Source organism: Brienomyrus brachyistius, chromosome 23, assembly GCF_023856365.1.
Source record: "Brienomyrus brachyistius isolate T26 chromosome 23, BBRACH_0.4, whole genome shotgun sequence".
Taxonomy (NCBI): domain Eukaryota; kingdom Metazoa; phylum Chordata; class Actinopteri; order Osteoglossiformes; family Mormyridae; genus Brienomyrus; species Brienomyrus brachyistius.
Genome location: NC_064555.1, coordinates 10,570,758 through 10,585,708, shown reverse-complemented (window position 1 = coordinate 10,585,708; position 14,951 = coordinate 10,570,758). Strand labels below are relative to the sequence as shown.

The following is a 14,951-nucleotide window of genomic DNA, read 5'->3' as shown; positions in this document are numbered from 1 at the left end:
AGAACTACGACTGAGAGCATTCAAGTAAAAACACATTTTGTCCTGCCTATCACGACACGAACACCAAAATCCAGGTGACAAGGTTTATTGTGGGAAATACAAGGGGTTGTCAGAAGCCAAGTCCGGGTCGTTGCCAATATCCATCCGATCATATCACCAAAAGCCGGAGAGGCTTCCAAAGTTGTAGTCGGATGAGGGGTCGCCAGGGGTCGATAAGCCAGGAGATCAATCCGGAAAAGTGGACGGCACACACAGGTAAAGACACGGGGAAAGTCACAAGAGGGGCGGACGGGCAGGAGGATTGCCAGGAGGCGCAGGAGGTTCGGGAAGGGCAAGGAAGGCAGATTGTAACTAGGGAGACAAAACGAAGTTAAACCACTCAGGAAGTGCATAGCAACAATAGTTTAAGTACCATCTGTATAATTGGTAGTGGGAGGTGCTTGTTGTCGTCACGCTGTGGGCGTGACACATTTATTATTGGGTTTCACATTTACAGATGACCCATCCAGTAATTCTAGTGATTGTACAGGTTGGTGAATGTGGGAGGAGTAAGGATTAGATGGGTGGGGCAGGTGACAGGGCTGTCCAGGGAATATAACGCTGTAATTCCAACAGCTCCCATTCTAGTTTAGTATGGATTGTGTATTTGGTAAAACAGAAATATGGGGCATAATGTTCAGTTTGGGATATGTTGACTGCGGTTTTTGCCTGTAGAGGTTGGTGTGATGGTGATTAATTAAACTGACCTTAGCAGAAAGGGTCAATTCACCACAGTTACCAGCATAAACCTCCACAGAGTGAGATACAGGCAGTGGTTAGCTGACTAGGGATGCTAAATTCTGATCACACCCATAGCTCAAGCAACAAACAGCAGAGTAGGGCCTGAAAGCGCTTAGCTGTGAATGACACTCATTTTATTCCTGCACTGATTAGGGAGATGAGCTGCAGCTGAGTATAATTTAGCTGGACCCCAGGGTGCTGATTTTCAATTAGCATAGCCAGGAGTTTGTGGAAAGCACAGAAGGACTAGCAAGCTCCACTGCGGCACTTCCATCCATCCATCCATCCATTCATCCATCCATCCATCCATCCATCCATCCACCTTTGAATAACTTCAAATGAATATATAAAGAACAAAACAATCAATTAAAAATCAATAGCAACAACTGATTCTAAATAGCTGCCTTTTTCTTGTTCTATATGCGATGGTTGGTTTTTGTAGAGCCCAGAAAATTCTGTGTTCACAGCTGGAAGCTAGTCTATGCAATTGATATGATAAAAAGAACCAGGTGACAGTTACAAGGAATGTACATATTGGTGTAAGGCATGGTGATGGCGGGCTTTTAGTTCTGTAGCTGCCTTTTAAATCTCCTTTAATGATACACTGTAGTGAGTTTGGGGTGTGTATGTGTGTGTCCAGTGACGGACAGGCATCCCATCCAGGGTATCCTCTGCCTTGTTCCCTATAAATGAGGACAGAAAATCCGTAACTGTGACACAGTATGGTGTGGGTATCCCAGGGCTGGGTGAATCAGATTAGGGGCCATACTTTTAGTACGTACGCACATTTTACCGATTTTTTGGACCCCCCCTACACACACATACGCTGGGTAGTTCACCCCCTTGCGTACGTATGCATGGGCGATCGTCAGTCGACTTATGCACTGCTTTTTGGAGCTACAAACGTTCCTATTAACTTTAGGGATAACAAAAGAATGATGTCATGAGATTTACTGTAATAAAATCACTTTCAAATAAAACGAAATGGGTCGCCATTTCCATAATGTTACAGCGCCTTTTAAAGTCTTAAACTCGGCCCCATTGTCATTTGTTACGTTGCATTCAGGGGCAATGGGGCACTGAATGAGGTTGTAAGAGAGTGGTAATTTATAACAGAATAAAAATAACGTCAAACTTTCTATTCAACTTGGATTTATTCAAATTTGTATGTCAGGCGAACAGTTGTTACAGACATTAATAATAATGGTTAGTGTTGCATGCTTATAATTCTGCTTGCATGTTGATTTGATGTTGATGGACTATCCACCGGTCGGTCGGCTGATGATCGGGAGATGAACTAAAGACGTTTTGAGTTATATGCACGTATGGAATGCAATCCAGCAGGTCAGGTATCGTGAATGAAACACTTAATTTTTAAATTTCTCAAGTTGATTCACCCCCCCGCTCCAGCATACGCACACGTATGCAAAATTCGGTCAAATTTTTAGACCCCCCCCCCCCGTGCGTACGTATTAAAAATATGGCCCCTTATAAGGAAATTTCTCCTCTTTCCCAATGCTTTATTATATTTATTATGTTTTCTCCCAGCCCTTACACCAATATCCTAATGCCCACACACAGTTAGCTAGCCCTTTTCTTAAATCTATTTTTATTTTTCCCCATAATTTTGAAAAACTTGCACTATAATCCATATCCATGAGCCTTAGATGAGCCTCACTGCCGGTGAATTTCATCCGAGGCAAAGTGAAATTGGCTGGCAAGGTGGCACCCCCACAGAAGAGGGATTGACCACCTATTCATCACAGTCTGCTTCTTTAGCAACTGATTATTACATCCCACATGCACACAGAGCCTTATTTAGTCATCACATCAACTAACATTGTGAGGGTAAAAAAGTCCATGTCAGGCATTTAAGAAAAAGAGGTATGTTATCTATTATTCAAGAGTAACCAGTCTTTCAGCTTTATAATCGCATTTTATGCAAAAATATAACAGCATTTAAGGTATTCCTGGATAGAGGATCGGGTAAAAGTTTTCAGAACTTCATTATGGGTCCATTTTATGAAAGTGCTAAATGATACACAGGTTTTTTTCTTACCTTATTTTTTTCTTCAAAATTATGTATATATAGCAGCTTGGAGATTTCTAAGAGAAAATATACATTTTGATTACATACATTTTAACTTAAGGGGAAGTGAAACATGTTGACCATCTGAAATAACTATTGCAGCACTTACAATTACAGGACATTTTGAAACTCTTCCTATTTTGCACATTGCCAATAATGCTTGCACTTTTTAATTTTTAATGCATGTCTGAATCACTCTTTCAGGTTGCTGGCACATTTGTTCGGAAGTTTTCTTCACATTCACCATAAGATTCCAATTATTTCTTAAAAATGGGATAACATGACAGGAAATGTATATCATTGTTAGCACAATCCACCTAACTGTCAATTAAAAAACAGTGTACCGTACCAGCCAGACCCTGCTGAGACTGGCTTCTTCCCCAAAAGCAAACACCCGAGGATGGAGGAAAAGCAGCAGAACTGGAAGAAAATGTGCACTAGTCCAGAGCACTTCAAAAACTAAGCCTAAGTGGTGAAGGTGCACGATGGGAGCCAATACTACAAATAGGCCATACTAAATCCATAAGGAGTCACCAAAAAAAACACCTTAGTAATCCTCTGAAACTGTGACCAAGAATGTTGTGGTCTGATGTGACCAAATTGGAACTTTGTGGTGTAAATTTTATGCATGGAACCAATGTGATGTAGTACATCACTAACTATAATGTCAAGTGTGTAAGTCACAGTGTGACTCAATGTAGATGCATCACCTGAGGGCCTGTTAGCTGCTACTAACATTGATAATGACAAAACAGTTTAAAAAGAAAACAAAATCAGTTTTCGTTTCTTGAAGAGTTTACAGTAACTTATGTGGTCAGTGTGCTTTTCTTTCTACTTAGTTTTAAAAAAAAATATATAACAAAGATGTACTTCATTAATACCAAGGTGAAATTCTTTGTACTTATAGGTATTACAGTTATCACATCAAAGGCAAGGACGGAGGCAGCCATGGGAAAAACCAAAAGAGGCTTTATTAAATAAAACTACAGACAGGGCAAAAGGAAATGGACCACGATGGGTCAAAACAGGGTAGGGAGGATCAGGTGAGAGTACAGGACATAGGGCAAACTGGGGCACACATGTAGGCAGCTACATCAATGACTGGACTGGGGAGCTCAAGTCAAGGAGACACTATATACATAACTGACGAAGGAGCAGATGAGAGGCACCTGGGGTGATCCACACAAAGGCTGTAACAAAAGGCAAGATTAACCAAGTAACAGGTGTGACTCATTAGAGCCACACACCAGAGAGAATGAGGGGGAAGGGAAGCAGGTGTGACAATAGTGTGTTAGCATACACATTTTCAGTTAAAGTAGTCAACTTTTAAATTCTAATTTTGTGTATATTCATTTTTCCTCATTTAATTTCAACATCACAAATACAAGCAGTACATTTTTTATCAGTGTCACAAATTGAATGGACCCAAATGCAGGAATTTTACTTGAAGGAACAACAAATGGATAGGGAATAGACAAGAATGTGTCTTGGTCCAAGTAATGAAATAAAGGAGGTTGGTACCTGGGGGAGTCAATCTGACACATACATAAAAGACAAAAGATAAATACACCGGTAAGGTCTGAGGGAGCTGAGGGCAAAGGACTGCAGGAACTAGGAAGGAAAAGTAAGTGAAGGCTGGATGGAGGACACAGAGAAAGCACTCATTATGTTGCATTCCACAAAACTATACCCCGTGTTTAGCTCTCTCTGTCCTTAAAGCCCTGACACGAACTTTTTTTACCCCTACAGTGTTAGTTATTAATTGCTATGATTGCTATGATATGATGGGTTTTTATATAAAAATATGCTTTTAGGTGCATTACCTATTAATGTATAGCTTCCTGTCCATCTCCCAATCATACAAGTTGCAAGCATCCTGAAGCCCATTATGAAAATCAAAGGGCTTAGGAAAATCGTGGACAGGAAGCAAAGAATAAACCCCTAAGCCTGGAGATGTGAGGACACAGTGCTGCTTAATGAACTCCGGTACCATATTATCTTGCTCTCCATTAAGTATCATAATGATTACATTATAAATTCCTGTGAAGTTGGGCACCAGGCCAAGAAAAAAAATCAGCATATAAACTTAAATATGAAAATATGTTTACATGAAAATAAAGTAGCTATAATAAGCAAACAAATAAATAAACATCAAATTTGAACGTGCTTTATTAGTCTAAGCGTCGCAATAACGACTTATTACTAACGTGATAGGTGAATTGACGACACTAAATACTCACATTACAAGTCACTTTACTAGATGCAGAAAGACTTTTTTTTTAAAAAAAGAAAAACTGTCTATATGTTTTAACTCAACTACATCTTAAATAATTATAATCCTTTTTATTATTGTTGTTGTTGTTATGTTCTTGTGAATATTCAAATGCCTACTGTACTATGTGGAAATATTACACAACGATAAGTTTAGTATTCAACACGTGTGGAAAAGAATGAAAAAAAATAGGGTGTGTGGTGGGGGAGAAGGGGGGCAGAGAGGCAGGTTGCTAGGTAACGCGGTGTATATACTGAATTCCAACTAAATATTTGTGGTAAGACAGATTTAGGGAGGGAGAGCGCTTGCTAGCTCGCTATCTACGTGTTGCTAGATGTAGACAGACTCTTTGTAGAATATTCTACTGTATTGCCATTTACACGGGAAAGCCTCCAACAAGCATTCAGGAATGGAAGGGATCTTTGAAGGAAAAGGAGACTGGCTGGGTAGAAAGGTGACAGGTTCGTGAAAAACAGTAAGTGTTGCATGTTCTTTATATTTATTTGCAGCAGACACGTCAGTTTTAAGAAACGGTGTACATTTCGTGCTGAAAAAGAAATGTTAATGTGAAATGCTAAGATTAACACTGTGAGCCGCGGAGCTGCGTCGTACTGATTACAATCTGGATGGCAATCCTGACGTATAAAGCACCAGTAAGCGATGCTTTGACCCTTCTGTCATTGATGCCCATGAACGCGTCCAGACGCTGTTCTCATGCCACACAGGGACACACGCAGTCTAAAAGCCTCCATGGCCAACGCACACGTGCGTACTGACACACTCACCGGGCACCGGGCAATTTGCGCATTACTAATCGCGATCCTTTATCAGTCAATAACAAATGACTTATACCACAAATGATGCGTCTCTGTACGCCTGTTTGAGTTTCCAGAGTATAGGCCTTTACCCCACATTATACACCGGCACTTTTGTGCCATTACCTACATGAACTGTAATGTCTATGTCCGTACTCTTAGTAATCTATATCTCTTTTTAGCGAAAAATGTAGATGATCCCTTATTTGTATAAGGTATTTATTCGTGCAAGATAAAAAGGATCACTCGAACTTTAATTGCATATGAGAATTTATTAGAATTCCTGGTTATGAACGGCTGAATTAATTAACGGATCTGGTAACCGGAGATCTCCCAGGCATTTTTATTTTGTAATATCGGTTTAATAACGTTATGTTTTCATTGTATCTTGCGTCTCTGTGGAAGTAGACACTTAATTACTAACTGTATAAGATTTTGCTATAAACCTTGGTTGTTGCCTACGGTTTTTTATAAAAGACAGTCACGATAATTTTATGTTTATAACTGTTGAATATTACAATCAAACCTAAACATTTTCTGCTTTCTAAGGTTATGTTACTCATACCCCTCCTTTCTCATATTACACAGTCATTTCAACCTTTTGATTAAGTTAACAAAGCGGACGCCTTGCACATTTTAAAAATCTATTGTTTTCTTTTTTAGATAGGAAAAAATTTCAGCTGTTAAATACTCATATATTTATTAAATTAAATATTCATATATTTATATGAATACGTACGCCTGATGTAGGTAAAGCTTCAAATAAAAGTGTGAAATGTGTTATGTGAATAGACACTATAGTCCAACAAAAATATCTTTTATGCCATTTGTACATTTTATCGTTACAAAAGAAATGAAAAAAGCATGCAAGTCACTGCTGAATTCATTACTATTTTAATAATGCTATACATTATGGCAGACCTATCCATACTATTAAAACCCTACGAGACTATAGTACATTATGAGAAATCATTTGGAGCAGTAATCCCGCGTTTTCCCGACTATTTAGAAAAAACTGTGATTTTGTATGTGTTTATTTCCCTCATTGAAATAACTTGTCCCAATTCTGCTCCTAAGAAGTGAGAGAAATACCTGGGCAATACGACTCGTACTGTAAGAGCTCTCACAGACAAACTACGGTCTAATCACACTAAAATCTATCGCTGACCAGTGTCATACAAGAGAGAAATATATCGTCGCACACACACACACACACACACACACACACACACGCACACACACACACACACACATATATATGTATAATAATGTATATATATGGCAAAATTATTAAACAAGCATGTCGAAAAACATAGTAATACGATTAAAACGCCTGAGGAATACATTATAAATTACTATAAAATTCACAACGTTTGGATTTTTAAAGTTAAAAGTATATTTTCTCCTGTTATATGGGATTCTCAGTGAGACATACTATGGGTTAAATGAACTGCTTATACTGTAAGTTAATATTGTGATAGCTTTATGGGACGGTAATGATGTCTTTCTTGACACTACAGAATAAACTACTGAAGAAGTCTTAAATTTAATAATTTAATTGTGTGTGTAACAATTAAGCAGCGAAACATTCACAACAGTATTCTTTAATATTGTTTCTTGCGATTTTCTTAACTCGCGATTAACTGTCTTCAGATGATAAATAATTTTTGTGGACACTGTCAGTCTTTTTATTGTTCTGGATAAAATTAAATTACACGTAAGTGGACGTTTCTGCTGACTGTGCACACGCACACGCTGAGATAACGCGGTGCCTTCCTCTCGCATATTTGTAGGTCTTATACCGTTTTCTTGTTTTGCTATTGCTTTCTATGGGTCGTGTATTTGCATTCCTCTTCCGTGCTCCGTCTCTTTTTCCCGCTCCCTCTGTGCTCTCTCCTGAGCTCTTTGTAACCCACCCCCCGCACATCACGCAGAGCAGTCCCACCCTCTTTCCCCTTAATGTGTCTCATTAGGGACTGCTGATACAGAACGGGAGATGGCCTTTAAAATGATCACAGACCGATGTTGGGAATGTTTCTTTTTCTTGTATATTCAGACGGGTAACACTGAGACAGCGTATTAACTTCAGCTGTGACAGCAGCGCAATTCTAATTCAGCTCGTAATTATAAAGATTGGAGACCACAGGCTTTATGGACAGTTGTGTCTGTGAAAGAATGCATTCTGAAATATATTTAATGCATTCAAAGAGAATAATATATCTGAAAATTAACTACACAGGCATATGCAATTTTATGATTACCATATGTTCCGAAATGGAGGTGGTGCATTGCAGTGTCATTTGAATTAAATTGTATATGTATATTTTTCTGGGGCAATATAATTAGTGAATCTGCACAATTTCAGAATTTTAATATTGATGACAGAATGTGTGCCAATTTAAAATTATAGATTTAGGAAATAAGGGGCACAGAAATGGACTTAGCCGCCTGTTTTCATCATAGGCTCAAAATTCCAGCACCAACGTTGTGAAATCTTATTTATTTAGCAGATTTATTTAATGCTTTGGTGGGAGGTGCTGGCTGGCATTTCCGTCATGTGACTCTTCTACCGGCCAATAGGAAAAAAATGGGGCTCATGCCGAAAGATGCTAGCGGTGATAATCTTGGAGGGGTGGAATATGGCAAGGGTGACTGAATAAGGCGAAGACAGCTCCCAGAGCTGGTGCCAATTTCATCAAGACAGAAGAAACCGCACTTGGAGACCCAGAGCACCTGAAGACAATCCTTCACACTTAAAACACTGGAAACATATAGTCCTCATTCTCATTTGGCCCACTACCTGTGAAGAATCACAGGTTTTCACAATATAATGCATAGCTGGATGTGTTTAGCATGCAGCCCATAGTTTCATTTCCAAAACACAAGTGGGGAATGTGATTCTAGACCGCCAATGGAATGTGTCTCAATGTTTAAACTACTGCCGTTATTTGATTACAAGAGAAAAAAAGAGTTCATTTTCTTACAACCATTCAGACCGAAATGTGTTGAAAATTACTAAGACATTTGCATATATGACCATAAAATTTTTCAGATTATGATTTTCATTTGCAGTTATAGCATGTATAATATAAAGATGCATTGTGTCAGATAAACACACATCCAACAAACAGGCTGTACAGTGTAAGAAACCCGGTTGCTGTGAACCTTGACAGGAACTTTTTAGAAATATCAAATCGGAGAAGGAGGATGTTGGTACTGATGACTGTGCTTGGCAGACACAGAGAAATGATTTCCCATGAGACATTTCAGTTAATAGAGTCTCTTTGGTGCAGTGAGCACAAGATCCAGGAACTTTGTTGCCTTTACCAGAAGACAGTTATTTCACATCCACTGTTTATTCAGACTGCTTGTTGCAATTAAATGGACTATTAAAGTTAATTTAATCGAGACTCAAAACTTGTAAGGTGTTTTTAAGATTTCACAATTAACCAATTATTTAACAATTATCCATCCATCCATCCATTTTCCAAACCACTTATCCTACTGGGTCACAGGAGGTCCGGAGCCTATCCCGGAAGCAATGGGCACGAGGCAGGGAACAACCCAGAATGGGGGGCCAGCCCATCGCAGGGCACATTCACACACCATTCACTCACACATGCACACCTAAGGGCAATTTTAGCAACTCCAATTAGCCTCAGCATGTTTTTGGACTGTGGGGGGAAACCGGAGTACCCAGAAGAAATCCCACGATGACATGGGGAGAACATGCAAACTCCACACACATGTAACCCAGGTGAGACTCGAACCCAAGTCCCAGAGGTGTGAGGCAACAGTGCTAACCACTGCACCACCATGCCGCCCCTTATTTAACAATTAACATTTTCAAATTCTGATCTAAAGGAATACTTTTAATTATTACTGGTCTATCCCCAGCAGAATCTGTTATATTAATCTGTTACACCAGATCCCCTGCGACCCTGAATAGGATAAGCGGTTATAGAAAATGGATGGATGGATGAATGGATGGAATGATTTTCCAGATGTGCATTTCATTCAAAATACGTAAAAAATTTTCTTTATATACAAGACATATAAAGGGTTGCACACTGTTATGATGTTTCTGAATATCAGGACCCTGAATATCGGGCCAGGGAACTGAAATATAAAGTACAGATATTTTATGGGTTCAATGTGTATGTTAATGCTTCCATGTCTCACTCCCGCCAGTGTGGGGAAACAATAAAAAAGGCCAATAGAATTTTGGGTTACAACTCTAGGTGTGTGGAATTCGAGTTAAGGGAATTCAATTATATAATTCCTTGGTAAGTCCCCACCTAGAATATTTTGTGCAAGTTTGGTCACCATACCTTAAGAAGGACATTGCTGCCATAGAAAGGGTTCAACATAGGGATACAAGAATGATTCCTGGTCTTAGAGGAATATCTTATGAGGAGAGGTTAGCTGAACTGAATCTATTTAGCCTCGAGCAATGGAGAATAAGGGGGGACATGATCCAGGTATATAAGATTCTAACAGGTCTGGATGCTGCTCAGCCAAATGGCTACTTCAATATTAGTTTAAATACTAGAACATGTGGCCATAGGTGGAAATTAGCGGGAGAAAAATTTAAAATGAATTTGAGGATACACTTTTTTACACAGCGTGTAGTTAGAGTATGGAATAGTCTTCCTGCTAGTGTAGCGCAAGCTAAAGCCCTGGGTTCCTTTGCATCAGAGCTAAATAAGATTTGAACAACTCTGAGCTATTGAGCTATTAGTTAGGTTCTCCCCAAACGAGCTTGATGGGCCGAATGGTGTCCTCTCGTTTGTAAATTTCTTATGTTCTTATCATTTCAGTCAAGGCCTGTGGACAGACAGCTAATGACAGAATAACAAATTCAATCCCAGAGGTCATGTGCCAGTATAGCATCTGCAGATCAGATGAGAATGCACTAAATGTAACCTCCTAATTGGTTTACTCATACAAAATACAGTTTCTATGTCAAGTATTATTTGTTTGCATTATGAATGACCATCCTTTAATAGAATAAACAGCTTATTATACTGTTTTTTATAATTTACTTAAAATTACTTTCACATGATTATAGATACTGTAAATAGCACAATTTGTAATAACAAGTTGTAATAATGTAATTAAAATAATTTTACTGAAGGTGAGCAAATTAAAAAAGTTTAAGCTGTAAGTTCTAAATCAAGTATACGTAAATAAACTTGGAACAGTTTTCTTGAATATTCTATTCTATCAAGTCACTAGGTGCAAAAGTTATATTGTTTTTGCCGGAGCATTTAGAAAGACTATTTAGATTAAAGAACAAATGATAGTCCCCTTCATGCCCTCCAAATTTACACATTTATCTTCATCCCTTTCCTTCTTGAACCACCAGTGTAAAGCATTTCATTAAAAAGAAACAGTTCTTGGTGTTCTGTGTGGATAATTTGCATACAAAAGTGCTTCTCCAAGATTCAGTTGTCCGTAATCCTAGCTGTAAGGATACACTATGTCAACCTCCATTATGTCAAAGGAGCTTGACACAGGAGAAGATGGGAAAGTTTGACGAAATGAGAACATACTATTCAACCCAGTGTAGCTTGTGATCGCTGGGGAGTGACAATGTCCTGCTTGCTCGTTTTACCTGCCAGTGATCTTGCTGTTCACTTCTTCTGGAGTCAATGTGCACTTAAGTATGGTGCACCAAATTGGATTCCGGCTGCACAACCAGATATTTTATTTGCCCACATCTGAGAGCCTGGATTTCATTTGGACCTCAGCAAGATGCTGCAGCTCTGCTAGAGGACTGTTTTATGTGGTATTTGGTCTTTATAATGTCTACAGACTAACTGAAGGGTAGATTCTTCTAGGTTCTCCTCTTGTAGGTAAAGTCTATATCTAAATGTAAGTATAGTGATCAGTTCTTTCTTAACTTGGGTTAACACAAGCTATGGATAACTAGCCTGCTTTGGTTCTTAACATTTTGACCGACAAACTGGATCTATCATATATTGCATGCATTGGATGCTCCATTTATGTGAACACTTTAAGATCTGGCTTGAGAGGTTAGAGAACTGACTGGTTTATCCTCAGGTGTTTAGCTCCTAAAAATAATATGCCATGGGGAAAAGCAGTGGCAACATCTGCTCTTTAATGGGGTCTTGGTAACATATTTCAACAGTAGTTACATAGTTACAGTGAAAAATTGGGACCCTTGAACACTATTGCAGATATTACAGTTATGGAAAGTGTATGGTGTGCTAACCAAAGGGGGCAGGCTTTCCTTTGCCCCATACTGCAGAATTCATGACAATTTTGAGGGAAACAGGTGGCAGTTTTAACTCCCATACTACTCTGCTGAACAATCTTCAGTATTGGTGACAGGCTGCCGTTACTCTGTAAAGTACAGAATTGCTAAAATTTGCTGGGGGATAAGTTCAGTTTCATACAGAATAATTGAATATTTGTTCAGGAATGATTTATTCATAAGTGTTATGTTTGTGAAATTTTAAAAATCATATGCGGGAAAATTTTGTTAGTTTGATCTCAGTCTGATGCTGCATTAATGCAGGTAAGCCTATTCTGTTCAATCCGTAATTAATACCCATCTAAATTCTGGTTGAAGTAATCCTTTGGAAGCACAGGATCCTAGCTGGGATTTCAGTCTGTCACAGGGCAAACACACATATCCAGTCTAAGGGCAATTTAGAGACATCAATTAAATTACCCATATATTTCTGTAAGACAGAACCCAAGCAGGTTCAGGCAGAACATGCATACTGCCTACATTGGGACTGGGATCAAACTCACAGCCCTGGAGGTGTGAGGCCATAGTGTGACCTTCTGAGCCATTGTGTCAGCCACCACTAAGAATAACAAACCCAAACACAACAGCTTAAAGCATTGAAACACCAGCAATTAGAGTAGTGACATATATGGTATTGTGTTACCTTGCATGAATCACTTTGATATTAATGACTATGTCGTCCTCAAGCAAATTGGTGCCTTTTTTCCATTTATGTTGAGTTCTGGACTTTTGATTTGCATGTTAAGCACTAATTACACTGCACAACAAAGTTTTTGTTTCTTGAACACTATTGGGCGTCCTTATCAATTTTGGCTGCTGATCACGAAAATCACATCCAAATTTGCCCATCACAAACCGTTTCTTCAAAATCTTCAGTTTTGTCATGTATTTTTCTCATATTTGTGTCCAAAATTTTTCATTTCTGTAAGAAACCTATGTCCTCTCCCCCTTCTGGACATGGAGAGTCAAGCTCCTGACCGGGATCACCAGAAGGGCAATCACCAGGGATATCCCCAAGAGGTTCTACTCAAGCTTCTCCCCCCCGGAGATGGAGGATGAGTGGTGGTCTGTTGGCGCGGGACCTCCTTGGGGACAGGGACAGGGGCCATGGGAATTGGAGCAGGAACAGGTTCCAGGAAACCGGGAGCCATGGGGGCTGGAGCAGGCGTGACAGCGCAGGCTTAGGTCACCGCCTTTGAGGGCAGGTGATGCAGCAGGTAGGCAGGCTCTGGGCACAGGTGATGCAACAGGCAGGCAGAATCTGGGTGCAGGCGATGAAGCTGGTAAGCAGGGTCCGGGAGCAGGCGATGCAGCTAGCAGGTGGGCTCCAGGTGCAGGCGATGCAGCAAGCAGGCGGGCATCGTGCACGAACACGCCGTAGATGAGGTAGCGGAGATCGAGAAGGCTCCCAGGCCGAAACTTTCTGCTTCTTTCTCCCCCTGCGAGCTGGTGCTGCAAGGTCTGGCAGCTCACACGGCAAGGGAGGAGGAAAACCACAGTCTATGGTCACCTGCCAAATCATATCCTCAGTGACTTGGCTTCTCAGCGGGGTCAAATGCATCTGCACCTCTTCCGTGAGGTGCAGAGCCTCGGAAGGGAAGATCCGTTCTAGGATCTCCCTCGACTGGCAAGCGATGGCTCGCGCCTTTACTTCGGGCTGTCTGAGCCTGTAATTTACCTCGTCCAACAGATCGAGGTGTACTGCCTCGCTGAGGGGAGGTTTGCGGGCCAGTCATTCTGTCACGTTCGGGCCAAGGAAGCAAGAGCAGAACATGACGAGTCGGGTAAACTGGGTTTTATTTTGGGAAACACCAAAACACAGAGCTGAAACACATACAGACGTCAATGACCGACACGGAAGCACTAAATACACAGAATCAATTAACAACAATTAGACACAGCTGAGAACACCGGGATTCCACACGAGGTAACAAGGCGGTGTGGCACTCAGGAGGATCGGACGAGCAGGTCATGAAAGTACGAATTTTTCTGCTGATTACTGTTTAACACTGCAACATGATGTACCTGACATTGAATACAAATGAAAATCAAGATCAAAACACTTCTAATTATGTTGAATTTAATAGCGTATGAGAAACATAAACGCTTAAATGAACGATTAAATATGTTATTGCCTGTAAAGAGTTAACTGTCTATTTCTCAGAGTTCCTATGTGATGCAGCAAAACCAAAATTATATTAGTGCATACCCACCAGGTACCTGTCTCAATCAGCACAAACTTTCCAGGAAGCAAAACCTTTAAAAAAATGTTGTGTAGTGTTATATCTAATATGACATTTCAATTTGCCGTACATATGCAAATACCTATATATACTGTATAAAGGATTTATGTATAACTTGTCTTGCATTATATTCCTCCTGCTTGATTATCCATCCATCCATTTTCCAAACTTGTCTTGCATTATATTCCTCCTGCTTGATTATCCATCCATTTTCCAAACCACTTTTCCTATTGGGTCACAGGGGGTCCGGAGCCTATCCCGGAGGCAATGGACACGAGGCAGGAAACAACCCAGGATGGGGAGCCAGCCCATCGCAGGGCACACTCACACACCATTCACTCACACATGCACACCTATGGGCAATTTAGCAACTCCAATTAGCCTCAGCATGTTTTTGGACTGTGGGGGGAAACCGGAGTACCCAGAGGAAACCCCACGACGACATGGGGAGAACATGCAAACTCCACACACA

General features: G+C 40.1%; 1 protein-coding gene across 1 annotated transcript in view; it reads left to right on the top strand.

Annotated features, from left to right (window-relative positions):
* The first annotated feature begins 5,413 nt into the window (after window positions 1-5,413).
* LOC125718950 (glutamate receptor ionotropic, NMDA 2D-like) overlaps window positions 5,414-14,951 on the top strand; it is a 53,296-nt gene continuing 43,758 nt past the window's right edge. Inside the window, exon 1 of the mRNA XM_048993291.1 lies at window positions 5,414-5,616. The gene's annotated coding sequence lies outside the window, so the exon portion shown is untranslated. The remainder of the gene's footprint in view (window positions 5,617-14,951) is intronic.